This window comes from Melanerpes formicivorus, unplaced genomic scaffold, assembly GCF_026170545.1.
Source record: "Melanerpes formicivorus ecotype bairdi unplaced genomic scaffold, bMelFor1.0.p_v2 SCAF_2, whole genome shotgun sequence".
Classification (NCBI taxonomy): domain Eukaryota; kingdom Metazoa; phylum Chordata; class Aves; order Piciformes; family Picidae; genus Melanerpes; species Melanerpes formicivorus.
The window spans coordinates 11,240,085-11,251,040 of record NW_027142354.1 but is presented as its reverse complement, the minus strand read 5'-3'; the positions used below and the strand labels follow the sequence as shown (position 1 = coordinate 11,251,040).

General features: G+C 41.4%; 1 long non-coding RNA gene across 1 annotated transcript; it reads right to left on the bottom strand.

Annotated features, from left to right (window-relative positions):
- Positions 1 to 471: 471 nt before the first annotated feature.
- LOC137445548 (uncharacterized) lies at positions 472 to 9,613 on the bottom strand. The gene is made up of 3 exons (XR_010988428.1): positions 9,582 to 9,613; positions 5,348 to 5,406; positions 472 to 790 (listed from the first exon to the last, which is right to left on the bottom strand). It is a non-coding gene; the product is annotated as an uncharacterized lncRNA (long non-coding RNA).
- Positions 9,614 to 10,956: the final 1,343 nt, after the last annotated feature.

Genomic DNA, 10,956 nt, shown 5'->3' with positions numbered 1-10,956 from the left:
CCAATGTTGAGGCAACAAGGGAACCAGAATTTCAGCAATACATACAATACCTATCACACAATATAAACACACCTAACCTGTGACTTCACAAATGGATGCAATTTATTGTTTAAGCAGAATAAATGAGTGATTAAGGAAGCCAGTGTGGAACCAGTATTGTTCTCTAAAGTCTAAAATCCTACTTTTCAAAGTTGTCCCCTCATGCTATATACTTGCACTCTTTATCCATTAAAACACAACTTCGTTGATCATCCTGTAGAGGCACACAGCAGTTCATAGTATCACAGTACATTAGGGATTGGAAGGGACATCAAGAGATCATCAGGTCGAACCCCCATGCCAGAGCAGAATCACTTAGGGTAGTCTGCACAGGAACGCATACAGGTGGGGTTTGAATGTGTCCAGAGAAGAAGACTCCAAAACCTCTGTGAGCAGCCTGTTCCAGTGTTCACTGTAAAGAAATTTTTGCACACCACCAAAAAGAGACTGACCCCCCTCCACTTGACACCCACCCCTCAGATATTTATACACATTGATCAGATTTCCTCTCAGTTTTCTCAGGACTAAACAGCCCAAGGTTTCTCGGTCTCTCTTCACAGAGGAGGTGCTCAAGTCCCCTAATCATCCTTGTGGCTCTCCTTTGGATTCTCTCTGGCAGGTCCCTGTTCCTCTTGAAATGGGGAGCCCAAAACTGGACACATGGAGGTGCATGCATGTGTTGAAATGGTCTATTTGTGGTTGATCAAAGTGAAAAAGTGTGCTATCTTCTCTCCCTATTGCACACAGTTTCCTGCTCAAACACATTAAAAAAAAAAAAGCGAAAGCTGACATTGAGCAAAGCATCCACGCTCTCCTATTTAAAATATCAGTTGAGTATCATGATTCACAATAGGAGATAGAGTGAAAAGTTCAGTATATTTCTCAGTATTTCTAAGTATACCACATTCCAACAACTTGGCTCCCTTGAAGAGCAGAAGTCAGAATGTGGTTCCCCCACATTAAGTACCTACTTTTCAACTGAAGAAGTCTTTCTCTAGGAGGTGCTCCAATTTGGAGATCTGCTTCTGAACTATATATAGAGATCAAATCCCACTACAATTTGGAGTCACATGCGGAGATCAGCTGAAACATCTGTCTCATATTTTAAAACCAGGCTATTAATATTTGTTAAGTGCCCATCAGCCTATAGGCATTCACTCCTTTCACAAATCTGTATCTTCAGAGCTTTATAATACAAGTAAAAATAAATGTTCTATAAAACATCTTGGCATGAAGCATTATTCCCAAAAACCATATTCTGTACAACCTCGAGTATGTCTACACAGGAAAATTGTCCATTAAAACTACTGTGGAATAAGCTCTTCCTATAAGCTCTATCAGAAAAGCTATTCATATGCTGGGAAATGTAGGTATAAGCAAACAAGCAACTCAGGAGCTGTATGAATTGCAGACCCTTGCTTGCTTCCTTATACCTACACTTCCCAGTATATGAATGGTTCTGGGTAGCTCCTGGGACCTAGAACACTTTCTAGTCACCTTTGTAGTGGGATGTCTGTGGTGACCAAGGTTGTCTCAGTGTTGTTGCAATCTTGTCATAGAGTGGTATGGGTTGGAAGAGACTTCTGAAGGTCATCTAGTCCAAACCCCTCTGCAGTCAGCAGGGGCATCTGCAACTAGATCCTGTTGCCCAGAGCCCTCTTGAGCCACATGTTGAATGTCTCCAGAGATGAGCCTCAGCTCCCTCCCTGGGCAACCTGTTCACCACCTTCATGGCGAAGAGCCTGTTCCTCACATTCAGTCTAAATCTACTCTTCTCTAGTTTGAAGCCATTGCCCCTCCATCCTATCACTGCAGGCCTTTGTAAATAGTCTTTCTCCATCCTTCTTGTAGCCCCCATTCAGGTACTGGGAGGTTGTTATTAGGTCTGTCAATCCTTCTCAACTGGCCACTACCAGTTTATTTGGACATACCAGTATAACCATGGGCTGGGTTGTTGGCCAGTGTGATGCAGAGGATGGCTAGCTAAACTGAGTTTCTAATATGAGCACAAGTCTTAGGTTCCACTCTCTACTTTTCCCTCTAGATACTGTTTTTCCTCAGATATACCCATCTCTGTTTCCAGGATATTTTCACTGCTACAGAGGATCAATATTTTACTTATGACAACCTCATTTTTTGAGGATGACTTGCCTTCATGTTATAAATGGCATGTAGTTGCTGAGCCAGGAATCTAGTTCTCTGCAGATTCAGTCTCAGGTCATCACAGTGAGCCTGTAAGTGTTGTCCAGTATGCACCACCTATGTGGTTGGTTTGGGTTTTTTGTGGTTGGGGTTTGGGTTGTTTTTTTTGGGTTTTTTTTTTTGTGAAAACAACATTTCTGGTGTTTTCATTTAAAGTTATGATGATGGCTTATTTTCCTTGCCTGAATCTGCTGCTGCAGGACATGCAAGAGCAGGACTTGTGCTGGAGATGAAGAGCTCTTCCTGCTGAGACTAGTTTCCTTTGAAAAGCACCATGATGACCTCTAAAGAGGTTGCAGGTAAGTTACTTTATCCTTCCAGGCCTGAAGGACAGGTCAGATTCTTTTGGTACTGACACCTCACGTGAAATTAGTCAATAGGCTTCTACAGCAAGTCTCCCCTGAATACCCATGTGTTTTGGAAACAGTGGGTGGCTGCTCTGGTGATGGTAGCAGCTGCACCTTCACGTTGTCAGCGTTAGTGGACAGCTTCCAGATGGGGTGCTTGGTGCCATAGTTTAGTTGATTGGAGAGTGTTGGATGATAGGTTGGACTCAATGATCTCAAAGGTCTTTTCCAAGCTGGTTAATTCTATTCTATCCAATGGGATTGTTTAGAACATATAATTATTTCCCTACTTTCTGTTTGAGATCTGTGAAAAGATTTCAAGGCACAGCCTGAAACTACCGCATACAGAGTGAGAGATTGTGAGCAAGAGAGATTCATTAAGGGTGTAGAATGAGAGCACTATGTTGATGTGACTGAACCAGCACCACAAGGAGACTAAAAGAGGAAATACTCCTAGTGTGTTACAAAGGTAACACGAAACCTAAGGGACATTAAAGTCATTAGCCTGAGGCGGACTCTATGCAGTTTTATTGGCAAGAGTTGATTTGCACTTCAGTGTGGAATAAGGTTTAGCAGATAAATATATAGAATCATAGAATTGTTTGGGTTGAAACAAGACTTCTAAGATCAAGTCCTCAAGTTTCTCGAGTACCTGGGTGACCATTTTAGGCTGTGCCTTTAATAAAAGGGACAGTTGCTGGAACACTCTGGCTGAATGTTTTGAAAACATTGAGATATTCTAAATGAATTTCATTGGTAGAATGCAACATTAAATTTTACTTCAGTTTGAGTCTCAGTTAGTTCAGTTCTTTCTGTCTTTTGAGCCTGTCTGCTTCTGTCTCTCTCTGAGCAACAGGTGCTAGACAGAGTTAACCTTGAGCTAACAGATAAGAAAACTAATTCTTGCATATGCTTTGAACTACAGAATTTCCTCCTTAATAATTACCTTTTCTCTCTCTAAGCCTTTTGGGAAAAAAAGAGAGGTAGGGGGAGAGAGGGGGTACAAGGCAGGAGACCCTGCTGGCTGGAGGAGGGAGTTTTGTTCTGTATTATGTTCTTTGTTGTATATTTCTGTCTATATTGTAAACACTGTATATTGTGTTTATAGCCATCCACATTTCATCCTGCTTGTAAATATAGCTTTAATTCATCTTTGCTTCTCCAACTGAGTTGGCCATGGTTTCTTTGTGCGTGTGTGGGAGAACTGAACTTTCTCTCACCACCACAACCTGATACATACTAATCAAAATACATGTGCCCTGTGCAAGGGTCTGGCAGATGTATCAAGATTACAGCCTGTGTGCTGAGAGCATCAGTGGTGAAACCCTCTCCAACATACTTTGTACTGTAGTTTATTTTATTGAAATGGCTTGCATTGGTAATGGAGAGTGTGTTATCTGGATTGAAAGTGGCACAGAAGAGGGAGAAACAACTGGGGAGTTACCTTGGGATTGATGCTTGAGCTCACAGGTGCATAATTTTGTATATCAGCTATCCCAAGGATGAGACAATTACTGCTGATAAAACTGTGAGGAGGAAAGAGTTGAAAAGGACTGACAAATAGCTGGGGTAGTTGATGAAACAGTGGGAAGGTCCCCAGAACACAGGTTAGATGTACCTGGCAGGGCTGAGGAAAGAGAGCATAGAGCTTGTAACTGTGACTAAGAGCAAGGTGGTTGTAGGTATTCACCTCTCTGAGCTGTCCTTTTGCACAGGCTTGGCAGGGGCATCACCTGCAGTCCAGGGTTTGCTCTTTTGCCTTGCTGGCACACACCTCTTCCTCAAAGCAATAAACGATGGTAAACAGTGCAACACTGAACTTCAGGAATCTGCCTCTTCTTCCTTGAGGGCAATTTCAACTTGCAAGCAGAGCCTTCTAATTTCAGACTCTGTTAAATGCCTTGGTCATTTAAAGTAAGGCTGTTGAACTAAGAGAAAGGATGTCTGTGTTTACTTTCTGAATCAAAGTGTTTGTTTAATCCACTTCTACTTCAACATTGTAACTCTTACTAAGCAGTAGAGCAGCAACAAACATTGTTAGACAAGAAAATTAACTTTAAAACACAAACACTTTAATGTTTGAGATAAGTTCCCACAGCTGCCCTCACCCTGATTAGAACAATCTTATCAAACCCTAAGAAAAGAACTTGGAAGGCAGGCATGCAAACCTTGAGTGTTGAAGTGGTCTTCAGAATCTAGTAAACAGTTGAAACAAAACCTGTCAGTGGAGGGCATATAGGATCGAGCACTACAAGCAGTACATTTTAGGGTGTCATGTAGTGATAGGACTGAGGGGAAGGGAGCAAAACTAGAAATGGGTAGATTCAGACTGGATATTAGGAAGAAGTTCTTCCCCATGTGGATGGGGAGGCACTGGAACAGGTTGCCCAGGGAGGTAGTAGAAGCCTCATCCCTGGAGGTTTGTAAGGCCATCCTGGATGTGGCTGTGAGCAACCTAATTGAGGGTGAGGTGTCCCTGCAGGGGGGTTGGAACTGGATGATCCTTGAGGTCCCTTCCTACCCTAACAATTCTATGATTCTATGACTAAACAGCTTCTGCTCCATCACCACCATTTCTGTACCCATCCCAGAGCTGGGGCAAGACCCTCACCAGCTAAGATACCACACAGAGGAGCTTAGCCCCGTGGATGATATTGAAGTAGCCATCAGTCATTGCCCTACCCAACCGGGGGGCCACCAGGCCCCCCGGCCTTTGTTGTCACCACCACCATCACCCAGTGTGCACCATGAGCACTCACCAGTGATGAGAGGAGGATCCTCCAGCCCAGACGGGCTCAGCTTGGGGCTACTGCATTTCCTGGGGGGGATTAAAAAGAGGAATGGGTGGGGAGGACAAAGTATCCACACCTGGGGTGGGAGGAGACTCAACATAGCCCAGGTGTTCTGGGATTTGAGTGGAAAAGGGGGATGGAAAAAAAAGTAGACGTGAGTAGATTCAGATTGGATGTTAGGAAGAAGTTCTTTACCATAAGGGCTGTGAGACACTGGAACAGGTTGCTCAGGGAGGTGGTAAAAGCCTCATCCCTGAAGGTTTTTAAGGCCAGGCCGGATGTGGCTGTAAGCAACCTGCTGTAGTGTGAGGTGTCCCTGCCCATGGCAGGGGGATTGGAACTAGATGATCCTTGAGGTCTCTTCCAAACCTAAAAATTCTATGATTCTTTTCAGTGAATACTGCACTACAGAATAAAAGTGATTTAATACCAAATTAATTATTCCATAGAGATTTGTTTTGCCATTGGTAAACTGGACAATTTCGTATTTCAATTTTTTGTTTGTTTGTTTCAACAGAAATACCTACCTAGGAGGTTTAATGACATACTAACAATATGGGGGGGGGGGGAAGCTACATATTTTCTATGTTGCCTTTACACTTCTGTTCAAGTATGGGCCAATTATGTGATATTGTTAATTATTTCTGCAGTGACAGAGATCTTGCAATTTAGCAATCAGTTACTGCACATCTGTAGCAAATATGCATAATAATTTGTTGGTAGGATTTTGTTAACAGCATTGCTACACTTTCTCATAATTTGCAACTACCTTTTAGTCTCTGGCTTCAATAAAATTGCTTTCTATACATATATAAAAAGGACATTTCATTCAGAAAACTGGAAAGGATAGGATAGGATAGGATAGGATAGGATAGGATAGGATAGGATAGGATAGGATAGGATAGGATAGAATTAAACAGGTTGGAAGAGACCTTCAAGATCACTGAGTCCAACCTACCATCCAACACTATCTAATCAAAGTAACCATGGCACCAAGTGCCTCATCCAGTCTCTTCCTAAACACCTTCAGTGATTGCGACTCCACCACCTCCCTGGGCAGCCCAGTCCAATGCCCAATCACTCTTTCTGTGAAGAATTTCTTCCTAACATCCAGCCTAAACCTCTCCTGGCACAGCTTGAGACTGTGTCCTCATGTTCTGGGGCTGGTTGGCTGGGAGAAGAAATCAACCCCCACCTGGCTACAACCTCCCTTCGGGTAGTTGTAGACAGCAATAAGGTCTCCTCTGAGCCTTCTCTTCTCCAGGCTAAGCAACCCCAGCTCCTTCAGCCTCTACTAATAGGGCTTGTGTTCCAAGCCCCTCACCAACTTTGTTGCCCTTCTCTGGACATGTTCCAGCAAGTCAACATCTTTCCTAAACTGAGGGGCCCAGAACTTTATGGTGCTCCAGTCAGACATGGTAACATTTGTTTCACTCTAAAGGCTTTATTTGCTTGAAAAACTACATATTGGAATTCCCTAGATAATATTCTTACACTTTAAAAACTTTTTGTGTGAAGTATTTTTCAGAATCAGACAAAATCAGCTAAATAAATATATATATTTCTCTTGTAGTTATGCTACAAGTGCTAAATTTCTAAGGGAGTTCAAGGTTTGGGTTATACCATACTTTTCCTCCTACTTTCCCCTTTCTTCACCCCAGTCCTCTCACCCCACTGTAGGATAACACAGGTTAAATGAGGACTTTCTGTCATGTTTCCAATCTTTTTTTTTCAGCTTCATATCAGATGTTTTCTGTAATTCAGACCATTAGGATGTAACTTATTAACCTCTGTCATGTAAATATCTATGACTGAGAATTTTCATGTACCTATAATCTGCACTAGTTTATGCAGCATAAATTTAGCATTTTTCTTCCAAAACTTCCTTTATGGCATCTATCAGACACATTCAGACAAAGGCCATCAGACCCATGATGTACTGATATTGGGGTTACATGGTGATTTGAGGCCAAACTGACAAAGGAAAAGAGCAAGAAAAGGGAAGCCCAACCTCTATAAAGTTCGTTTGTGGGATCCTTGTTTCAAAAGTAAACTAAAGAGAGTTTGATTATGTCATGTATGTACAGATCCTTCATATGCCACACTGAAATTTTCTTAATGAACATTGTCATATCCTGCTATCTGAACCCTCCCAAAAAACACTGACTGCATTTAATGAGCCTAAAGACTTTTTGTTTTTTTTCATATTGAAAAGATTTAGGGGGAAAAACTCAGCCCCTGAAAAAGGTTGGATCAGCATTGCTCGAGGTAATTAAAACATCTATATTACAGCAAAAGCCACTCTATCACTCCCCCTCTTAAGTGGACAGGGGGAGAGGGGAAAAAAATATAACAAAAGCCAGTAATAGAATAGGAGCAATTTTCATAACAATAATAAGCAAACAGCAATAGACCGTGCAGAAGCAAAAAGCAGAGAGAGATATGTTGGTCTCTACTTCCCATCAGCAGGATGATGGTCAGTTTTGGGAAGCAGAGCTCTCTAAGCTTGGTGGTTACTGGAGAGGAGAGATGCCATGGACTAATCCTCTCACTTCCTTCTTTCACTTCATTCTTATACCTGAGCTGGCATCACTATGGTATGGAATACCTCTTTGGCCAGTCTGGGTCAGCTGGCTCAGCCGTGTCCCCTCCCAAGATCTTGCTCACCCCTCAGTGTGTTCTTGGGGCAGGGCAATGTTGAAAGGACACAGCCTGGATACTTATCCAACAGTAGCCAAAACCTGCTGTGTTATCAACTACTGCTGCAAAACACAGCACTAGAAAGATGCTGTGAGGAGAATTAACTCCAGCTCAATCCAACCCAATACACTATGCCCCTGATGTTGATACTCGGGTAGAAGCACAGAAACTCAGCTTCCAGACTTCGAGCTAATACTACAATATTTTAGTGAAACAGTTTCACAGTCTACTTTTTGTAAGATGAAAAATCAGATAGCACAAGTGTGATAAGAGAATTATCATGTGAACTTTGGCATAGAAAAGCAATAAAGCAAGTATCTGCTAACTCCTTGCTGCTAAAAGCTTGGAAGTTATTCTGATGCTTTTCAGCAGAAACTTGAGTATACTATGCAGTTTTAAGCACCTATGAAAAAGTGGGAGGAGGGAAGGGGTTGTGTTGAATACCACTAGCATTTAAATGTCAATCCTGACTGCCTGAAGAGGTATTTATGTGCCTAAATTCTCCTTGTGAATCTAGGTCTTTAATGTTTAATGTGGATGTTACTGATTGCTAGAGTGAGATGAATAATTCACAATTAGCAATGTATTCATCCAGCCTGGCTTTTTCTGCTTGCAGAATGTGCAAGAGTAAATCTAAATTTCCCTGAATTTATTTGCTTTACTCTTTTAAATGGATTGCAAATAGCTTCTATCAGAGGTTTGTCCATGACAATAGAATTCTGAGCTTCATGTATTAAAGTGTAAGTGTTCAGATTATTCAGCATATTTTCTGATCTCCGATCATGCTTTCTAATAGGTTTTGAACCTCTTGGGGAGCTGCAGTAGATAAAGAAGATTAAGGTATTTCAGAACACTTTAATTCTTGTCATCTTTAGCCACACAGCTTTTCAGGGAATCACAGCCCCCAAAATTAGCTTGCTGTTGAATATATTTCCTGAAAATTGAGCTGAAGTTAATTTTCTTTTCACTGTGTTGTAAAATCTTTGCATATAAAACTCCTGTGAACTTGAGGAGGGGAAAAACATCTGAAACAATGCAGAAGCTTGGCATGTCACTTTCAGTTGCCCTTGTTTTATTTTATAACATATCTTAGTATCATAGTATCAGTCAGGGTTGGAAGGGACCACAAGGATCATCTAGTTCCACCCCCCCTGCCATCAGCAGGGACACCCCACACTAGATCAGGCTGGCCAGAGCCTCATCCAGCCTGGGCTTAAACACTCCCAGGGACGGGGCCTCAACCACCTCCCTGGACAACCCATTCCAGTGCTTCACCACTCTCATGGGGAAGAACCTCCTCCTCACATCCAGCCTGAATCTCCCCACCTCCAGCTTCATTCCATTCCCCCTAGTCCTATCACTACCTGATATCCTGAGAAGTCCCTCCCCAGCCTTCCTGTAGAATCTTCATTCTCTTGGATTGCAAATTTTCCCCATATCCACAGCAACAGTGAAAAATCTTGTGAAGCCACTGTTAACGGTCAGCACACGACATTGCTACCTGCTTGTCTAGAGAAGACATCCATCTTCAACGGGAAGGCTGGATACAGCTATTTTCCATCTCTGGGAGTGATGTGCATTTCTGATGCTCCTGTTGTATCTTGAGTCATCAAACCTGCACCACAGCAGGCACTGTAGGTCCAGTTGGAGAAGAGACTGTGGTCTCTCAGGCACTTATGGTAAATCTGTAATAATGCAAAAGCTATTTTTTAACCAGCTTTGCAGTCAGGTGTGCTGCTTCTGTGTTTTCTTTGTACAGGAATAAATGTCACCTATTGTGTAAAGTGGCACAAGTAAACCCTGTTCATTGAGGACTTTTTGGAATGCAAGTGCAAAAAGAATAAGAAATTGATCTAGAACTCAATCAAAAATTCACTCCAATGATCTTGAAGGTCTCTTCCAACCTGGTTTGTTCTATGTATTCTATTATATGTATTCTAATGATATTTTATAGTATTCATGTAGCTCTTTATGATTAAACAACCAACATGCCAAGCAGATGCCATGCAAAATAATTTTACTGTTTGGTAGTACTTTGGTGCAAAATGTTGAAGTGATCTTAATATATCAAGCTTTTTAGTGTGTCATTATCAATATTTAGATGGAAATTCCCTGGGATAAATGTTTTGATAAAAGTCCAATGTTCCTCATTGCTTTCCAGCCACATGCTTTATCCACTAAATCTCTGAAGTACCAACTGCACTGTAGCAATGGGAATGCTCTAAATGTCCACTTTTTTTGTTTTAAATCATAATTATTATTTTGCTTTAATTTCCTCTTTGGACAGCCTCATTAAGACAACAGCTTTTTCCTTTGGAAGGGGAGAGTTTCCTACTGCCTGGGGTTTAAAACAGGAAACCTATTTAGAATCAGAAATAAGTGATTGCTTCTTTCAACACATCTTGTAAGTCTAACTTTCTGGGTTGATTTAATGTGGACGTGTCATGGCAGAGAAAGCAGAGTCTCCTCTAAACGTGCCTGTACAAGGAAACTCTTTGCTCCATACGGTTCATAGAAGGCCTGAAAATATTAAAGAATGGATTTTATACACATATTTTGCATTTATTACAGCAGTATATTTTTGACATTAAGCCACTGGGAAATAGGACAAAGATCAGTATCATGTAACAAGTGATCCAAAAAAATTATAGTGTCTAATCTACTGTCACAAGTTGGAACTGAATGACTGTTAAAGTCTCTTTTGATGTTCAGTATTTAATAGCACTTAGGTTTCACATATTATTCAGTTTGGAAAATAAAAATAGCAGCTCTCAATGTCTGTTTCCTGTTAGCTTTAATTTCTTGTGTCCTAACATAAGAAATTTAATTCCTTATGTCCTAATATTACTTTAATATTTAAATTTCCTCCAACCTGA